Source organism: Arachis ipaensis, chromosome B9 (assembly GCF_059453495.1).
Source record: "Arachis ipaensis isolate K30076 ecotype BB chromosome B9, ASM5945349v1, whole genome shotgun sequence".
NCBI classification, from domain to species: domain Eukaryota; kingdom Viridiplantae; phylum Streptophyta; class Magnoliopsida; order Fabales; family Fabaceae; genus Arachis; species Arachis ipaensis.
In genome coordinates this window covers 84,119,622-84,126,827 of record NC_142444.1, presented here as the reverse complement: position 1 = coordinate 84,126,827, position 7,206 = coordinate 84,119,622, and the positions used below count along the sequence as shown (strand labels likewise).

The window sequence follows — 7,206 nt, the reverse complement described above, 5'->3', positions numbered from 1 at the left end:
AACTCAAGGTAGAATCCAAAAATATGAATTTTTCACTAAAACCTATGAAAACTTAATAAAAATTAAACAAAACATGCTAAAAACTATATGAAAATGATGCCAAAAAGCGTATAAAATATCCGCTCATCAGTTGGAAATTGAACTGACAATGTGATATCACAGCCAGTAGGACAGACATTCATTATATGAATCTATGTGACATTGTTTGGGTGTGCATATTGCAATTGGTTTGCCTATGTGAATAATTATGTTTAACTGCTAATTGCTATACTTGATGTAACTGCTTTGACTGTGTTTGAACCTTTCTACTTGTGTTTGTGACTGAAATTGTTTGAATTATGGTGATTGGGATGTTGACCGAGTTAATTGGGCCGGGGGCCGTGTTTGATTATGTGATGGGCCTGAGGTCGTGGTTGGTATATGTTTGAGGTCTAGTTCTGTATAAAATATCTGATTGCATAGACTTAATAAACATATGCTTGGAACAGGATGATCGTTTATATAGCTTAGGTAACTTTGTTTATGTTTATGGTCTAGTAAGGTATGAAAAATCAAACTGGTTCAGCAAAGACTTAATGAATCTATGCTTGGAACAAGTTGGTCATTCATGCTATCTAGGAAAACTTTTAAGATTTTATAAGAAAGGAAAAAGGTTTTGGATTTTGAGGAATTAACCAAGTTCTCTTTAAAAATGATTTTTAGATTTTTGAATGTGAACCTTTGGTTTTTGAAAGGACACATAAGACGAGCAATGATCAGTGTACTTTAAAAATAGTTTTATTTACGTATCTTATTATAACAATTCTGTAACCCTATAGTGAGAACCAGCGAGGATGATGTTCTCACTCCCATACAGGTTTTTCGTTTTCAGAACATGGACGAAGAAGTTATGAAGACTTTATCTCTAGTTTAGTTTTACGATATTTTTGGTATTGTTTTAGATGTTATATTTTCCCTCGCTCTTATCTTTACCAATTTTGTAAGAGGGATAGGAATTTGTGATATGTATGTTTATAAGTTATTGTTATGTATATATATAATTTTTTAAGTATTGTATCTGGTCTGTATGTACGTATTTATGTTTTTCAAACTAAAAAGTTTGTATTGAAAGATCACACGTTTTAAGTTTTAAGTAGGCTCCTATTTTAGTATTAAATATGATTAGTGTTGTTGTAATATCCTAGCTAATCAGAGTGGTACAGCCGGAAGTGTGACATTCTAATCGTGAGGGTGTTACATTTCGTAGAGAATTCCGAGACGAATGTGTGGCCACTAACGGCTCATCAGTCAGAGCTCCGGATCAAAAGTTATTTGAGATTGAATTTGGTACCAAGGGTTTGAACCCTTGCTTGCTCCTCCCCTAAAAGCTTTTAGCATGTTTCATAATGAAAGGGGGAAGAGAGAGCTGAAGCTCTTTTGTTTCATTAAGTTGGGTTGGGCCTTGGGCCCAATACATGCCCAATTTGCCCGGTTCGGTCCGTTCGGTCCAATTTTGGGCCGAAATATTTAAAATTAGTGTCAAAATTCTTATTTTAATTAGCTCCACCTCATTAAACTATAAAATTCCATTTTCTAATTTCTTGGGTTAATAATTAATTTATTAGCTAATTATTTACTAATTTCATGAGTTTTACATCCTACTCCCTAATAGAAATTTACGTCCTCGAAAATTCGCTCTCAAATCTTCATATACGCTCCCTCATATTCAACCAACCTCTTACCATTCATTTTTCCATTCTCCGATATCAATGTAATACTATATTACCAATTCAAGACTAAGCTAAACCCGTCTGTTTCATTCTTAGTTTTGTCTAACTCTTTCTCAATGACTATAATTTTCCTTATCCTTTAGGAATGCCATCTAAATCAAATTAAATCTCAAATCCTTCCCGCCATCTTGAAAACTAAAAAATTTCTCAATCTCTTCATCTGAGTCAACCCATTATAACCTAAACCACACATTCACACTTTCCATTCCTCGATCCTATGCCAATCCTCAAATCATTCTCATATCCCAAGGCTTCTTCCTCACATCCCTACAGTTCTAAAGTCACCAAAATCACGGCGCTTTCGCAGCGTCACTCTGATTATAAACCACTAAGAACTTAATCATTCACTCGCTTCCACCAAACATCTTCTTGTATCCATTTACCTTTCTAACTAACGTCATTGACTTTTACTCTAGCTGCACAAGTTTTGATCCCTTGGTTTTCTTCAGTACGTGGTCCATTATCGCCTCTATCACCATTTCTAGTTTGTTCGCTCCATCCCTTCAGCAGAAGCTTGCACAGCAGCAGCTAGAGAATCAACCGTATTATCTCACTCGTGTTCACGAGACGCCATTTGGTCTTGTCCACACCAAACAATTGATATTAAGATGATCAGTCTTAATATATAAAATTCTAGTGCTTCGAATCTCCAAAAGTAATCATTATGAACATTTATGCCACATATATCAGTTAGATATCCAAATTTAGTATGTACAGTGATGAGCGGATAATTTATACGCTTTTTGGCATTGTTTTTAGTATGTTTTTAGTAGGATCTAGTTACTTTTAGGGATGTTTCCATTAGTTTTTATGTTAAATTCACATTTCTGGACTTTACTATGAGTTTATGTGTTTTTCTGTGATTTCAGGTATTTTCTGGCTGAAATTGAGGGACTTGAGCAAAAATCAGATTCAGAGGTTGAAGAAGGACTGTTGATGCTGTTGGATTCTGATCTCCCTGCACTCAAAGTGGATTTTCTAGAGCTACAGAACTCAAAATGGCGCGCTTTCAATTGCGTTGGAAAGTAGACATCTAGGGCTTTCCAGCAATATATAATAGTCCATACTTTGGCCGAGTTTAGATGACGCAAAAGGGCGTTGAACGCCAGTTCTATGCTGCAGTCTGGAGTTAAACGCCAGAAACACATCACGAACCAGAGTTGAACGCCAGAAACACGTTACAACCTAGCGTTCAACTCCAGAAAGAGCCTCTGCACGTGTAACATTCAAGCTCAGCCCAAGCACACACCAAGTGGGCCCCGGAAGTGGATTTATGCATCAATTACTTACTTCTGTAAACCCTAGTAACTAGTTTAGTATAAATAGGACTTTTTACTATTGTATTAGGCATCTTTGATCAGTTTTATGCTATCTTAGACTTTCATGGGGGCTGGCCATTCGGCCATGCCTGAACCTTCATCACTTATGTATTTTCAACGGTAGAGTTTCTGCACTCCATAGATTAAGGTGTGGAGCTCTGCTGTTCCTCATGATTTAATGCAAAGTACTACTGTTTCTCTACTCAATTCAACTTATTCCACTTCTAAGATATCCATTCGCACCCAAGAACATGATGAATGTATTGATTATGTGACGCTCATCATCATTCTCACTTATGAACGCGTGTCTGACAAACACTTCCGTTCTACATGCAAACAAGCTAGAATGAATATCTCTTGGATATCTAATACAGGGGACTGAGTCCGAGTTATTAGTGTCTTCGTGGTATAAGTTAGAACCCATGGATGGCCATTCCTGAGATCCGGAAAGTCTAAACATTGTCTGTGGTATTCCGAGTAGGATCTGGGAAGGGATGGCTGTGATGAACTTCAAACTCGCGAGTGCTGGGCGTAGTGACAGACACAAAAGGATAGTAAATCCTATTCCAGTATGATCGAGAACCTCCAGATGATTAGCCATGACGTGACAGAGCATTTGGACCATTTTCACAGAGAGGATGGGATGTAGCCATTGACAACGGTGATGCCCTTACAGAAAGCCTGCCATGGAAAGGAGTAAGACTGATTGGATGAAAACAGCGGAAAAGCAGAGATTCAGAGGAACAAAAGCATCTCTATACGCTTATCTGAAATTCTCACCAATGATTTACATAAGTATTTTTATCTTTAATTTCTATTTATTTATTATTATTATTCGAAAAATCCATAACCATTTGATATCCGCCTGACTGAGATTTACAAGATGACCATAGCTTGCTTCATACCAACAATCTCCGTGGGATCGACCCTTACTCACGTAAGGTTTTATTACTTGGACGACCCAGTGCACTTGCTGGTTAGTTGTGCGAAGTTGTGAAGTTATGCTTGGACCATGGTACTGTGCACACGTTTTTGGAGCCATTACCAGGGAGAGAACGAACAACAAATTTTACAACCTGAGTAACAATTTCGCATGCACCAAGTTTTTGGCGCCGTTGCCGGGGATTGTTTGAGTTTGGACAACTGACGGTTCATCTTGTTGCTCAGATTAGGTAATTTTCTTTTTGTTTTATTTTCAAAAAAAAAATTTCAAAAATCTTTCAAAAATTTCTCATCTGTTTTCGAAAATTATTCTAAAATTTTTTAAGAATGAATTCTAGTGTTTCATGAAGCATGTTGAAGCCTGACTGGCTGTAAAGCCATGTCTAAATTCATTTGGACTGGGGCTTCCAACCCAACATTATCAAGAACAAGCTAGTTGTTGCTAATCCACCTGCTGCTGTTCCTGATCCACCTGATTTACATGCTAAAGCTTGACTGGCTATTAAAGCCATGTCTAACCCTCAGATTGGAGCTTTAGACTAAGAGTGCAAGATTCCTGGAATTCACATTAAAAATTTTGGAATCCTTATTTTTCTTTTTCACATTAATTTTCGAAAAATCCAAAAAAATCATAAAATCATAAAAATCAAAAATATTTTGTGTTTCTTGTTTGAGTCTTGAGTCAATTTCAAGTTTGGTGTCAATTGCAGTTTTTCTAAAAATTCTCTGCATTTTTCGAAAATTCATGCATTCATGCATTCATAATGTTCTTCATGATCTTCAAGTTGTTCCTGGCCAGTCTTCTTGTTTGATCTTCATATTTTCTTGTTTTGTGTCTTTTCTTGTTTTTCATATGCATTCTTGCATTCATAGTGTCTATACATGAAAAATTTCTAAGTTTGGTGTCTTGCATGTTTTCTTTGCATAAAAAATTTTTCAAAAATAGGTTCTTGATGTTCATCATGATCTTCAAAGTGTTCTTGGTGTTCATCTTGACATTCATAGTGTTCTTGTATGCATCACATGTTTAGATCCAAAATTTTCATGCATTGCATCATTTTTCATGTTTTCTCTCTCATCATTAAAAATTCAAAAATTCAAAAAAATATCTTTCCCTTTTTCACTCATAAATTTCGAAAATTTGAATTGACTTTTTCAAAAATTTTTAAAATTTAGTTGTTTCTTATGAGTCAAATCAAATTTTTAATTTAAAAATCTTATCTTTTTCAAAATCTTTTTCAAAAATCAAATCTTTTTCATTTTTTTATTTATTTTCTAAAATTTTAAAAATATTTTTCAAAAATCTTTTTCTTAATTTTATATCATATTTTCGAAAATCACATCATCAATTAATGTTTTGATTCAAAAATTTCGAGTTTGTTACTTACTTGTTAAGAAAGATTCAAACTTTAAATTCTAGAATCATATCTTGTGATTTCTTGTGAGTCAAGTTATTAATTATGATTTTAAAAGTCAAATCTTTTTAAAAACTAATTCTAATCATATCTTCCTATCATATTTTTTTAAAAAAATCTTATCTTTTTCAAAAATTTGATTTTCAAATATCTTTTCTAACTTCTTATCTTCTTATCTTTTCAAAATTAATTTTCAAATCTTTTTCAACTAACTAATTGACTTTTTGTTTGTTTTTTATCTTTTTCAAAACTACCTAACTAACTCTCTCTCTCTAATTGTTTCAAAATTCAATTTTAATTTATTTCTTCTTTTAATTTTCGAAAATCACTAACCATTTTTCAAAAATAATTTTCGAAAATCCTCCTTCTCTCTCATCTCCTTCTATTTATTTATTCATCTACTAACACTTCATCTAACCCAAATTCGAACCCCCTCTTCCATCTGTGTTCAAATTTTCTCTTCTTTCCTTCTTTACATTACATTCTTTTCTTCTTCTACTCACACAGGGGAACCTATATACCTGGGTAAAAAGGATCCCTATTATTATTATTTTTCTGTTCCCTCTTTTTCATATGAGCAGGAGCAAGGACAAGAACATTCTTGTTGAAGCAGACCCTGAACTTGAAAGGACTCTGAAGAAGAAACTAATAGAAGCTAAAATACAACAATCCAGAGATAACCTTATAGAAATTTTCGAACAGGAAGAGGAGATGGCAGCCGAAAATAATAATAATGCAAGGAGAATGCTTGGTGACTTCACTGCACCTAATTCCAATTTACATGGAAGAAGCATCTCAATTCCTGCCATTGGAGCAAACAATTTTGAGCTGAAACCTCAATTAGTTTCTCTAATACAACAAAACTGCAAGTTTCATGGACTTCCATCTGAAGATCCTTTTCAGTTCTTAACTGAATTCGTGCAGATCTGTGATACTGCTAAGACTAATGGAGTAGATCCTGAAGTCTACAGGCTCATGCTTTTCCCTTTTGCTGTGAGAGACAGAGCTAGAATATGGTTGGACTCTCAACCTAAGGATAGCCTGAACTCTTGGGATAAGCTGGTCACGGCTTTCTTAGCCAAGTTCTTTCCTCCTCAAAAGCTGAGCAAGCTTAGAGTGGATGTTCAAACCTTCAGACAGAAAGAAGGTGAATCCTTCTATGAAGCTTGGGAGAGATACAAGCAACTGACCAAAAAGTGTCCTTCTGACATGCTTTCAGAATGGACCATCCTGGATATATTCTATGATGGTCTGTTGAATTAGCTAAGATGTCATTGGATACTTCTACAGGTGGATCCATTCACCTAAAGAAAACGCCTGCAAAAGCTCAAGAACTCATTGACATGGTTGCTAATAACCAGTTCATGTACATTTCTGAGAGGAACCCTGTGAGTAATGGGACGCCTCAGAAGAAGGGAGTTCTTAAAATTGATACTCTGAATGCCATATTGGCTCAGAATAAAATATTGACTCAGCAAGTGATGCGCATAAACGTGTTATGCTACGATTTAGGAAATTGCACGATCGGCAAAATTCCTTCCGGCAAGTGCACCGGTTATCGTCGTCAAGTAAAAACTCACAATAGAGTGAGGTCGAATCCCACAAGGATTGGTTGAGTGAACAATTCGGATTAGAAGTGTGTTCTAGTTGAGCGGAATCAAGATTTGAGATGAGATTTGCGGAATGTAAAATTGGCGGGAAAAGTAAATGACAAGAAAATTAAATGGCTGAATCTTAAATTGCATGAATTAAAGAGCAGAA

The 7,206-nt window shown here is 35.2% G+C and overlaps 1 non-coding gene across 1 annotated transcript; it reads right to left on the bottom strand.

Annotated features, from left to right (window-relative positions):
- Nucleotides 1–6,552: 6,552 nt before the first annotated feature.
- Nucleotides 6,553–6,660, bottom strand: LOC148545269 (small nucleolar RNA R71). Its single transcript, XR_015900320.1, has one exon. It is a non-coding gene; the product is annotated as a small nucleolar RNA R71 (small nucleolar RNA).
- Nucleotides 6,661–7,206: the final 546 nt, after the last annotated feature.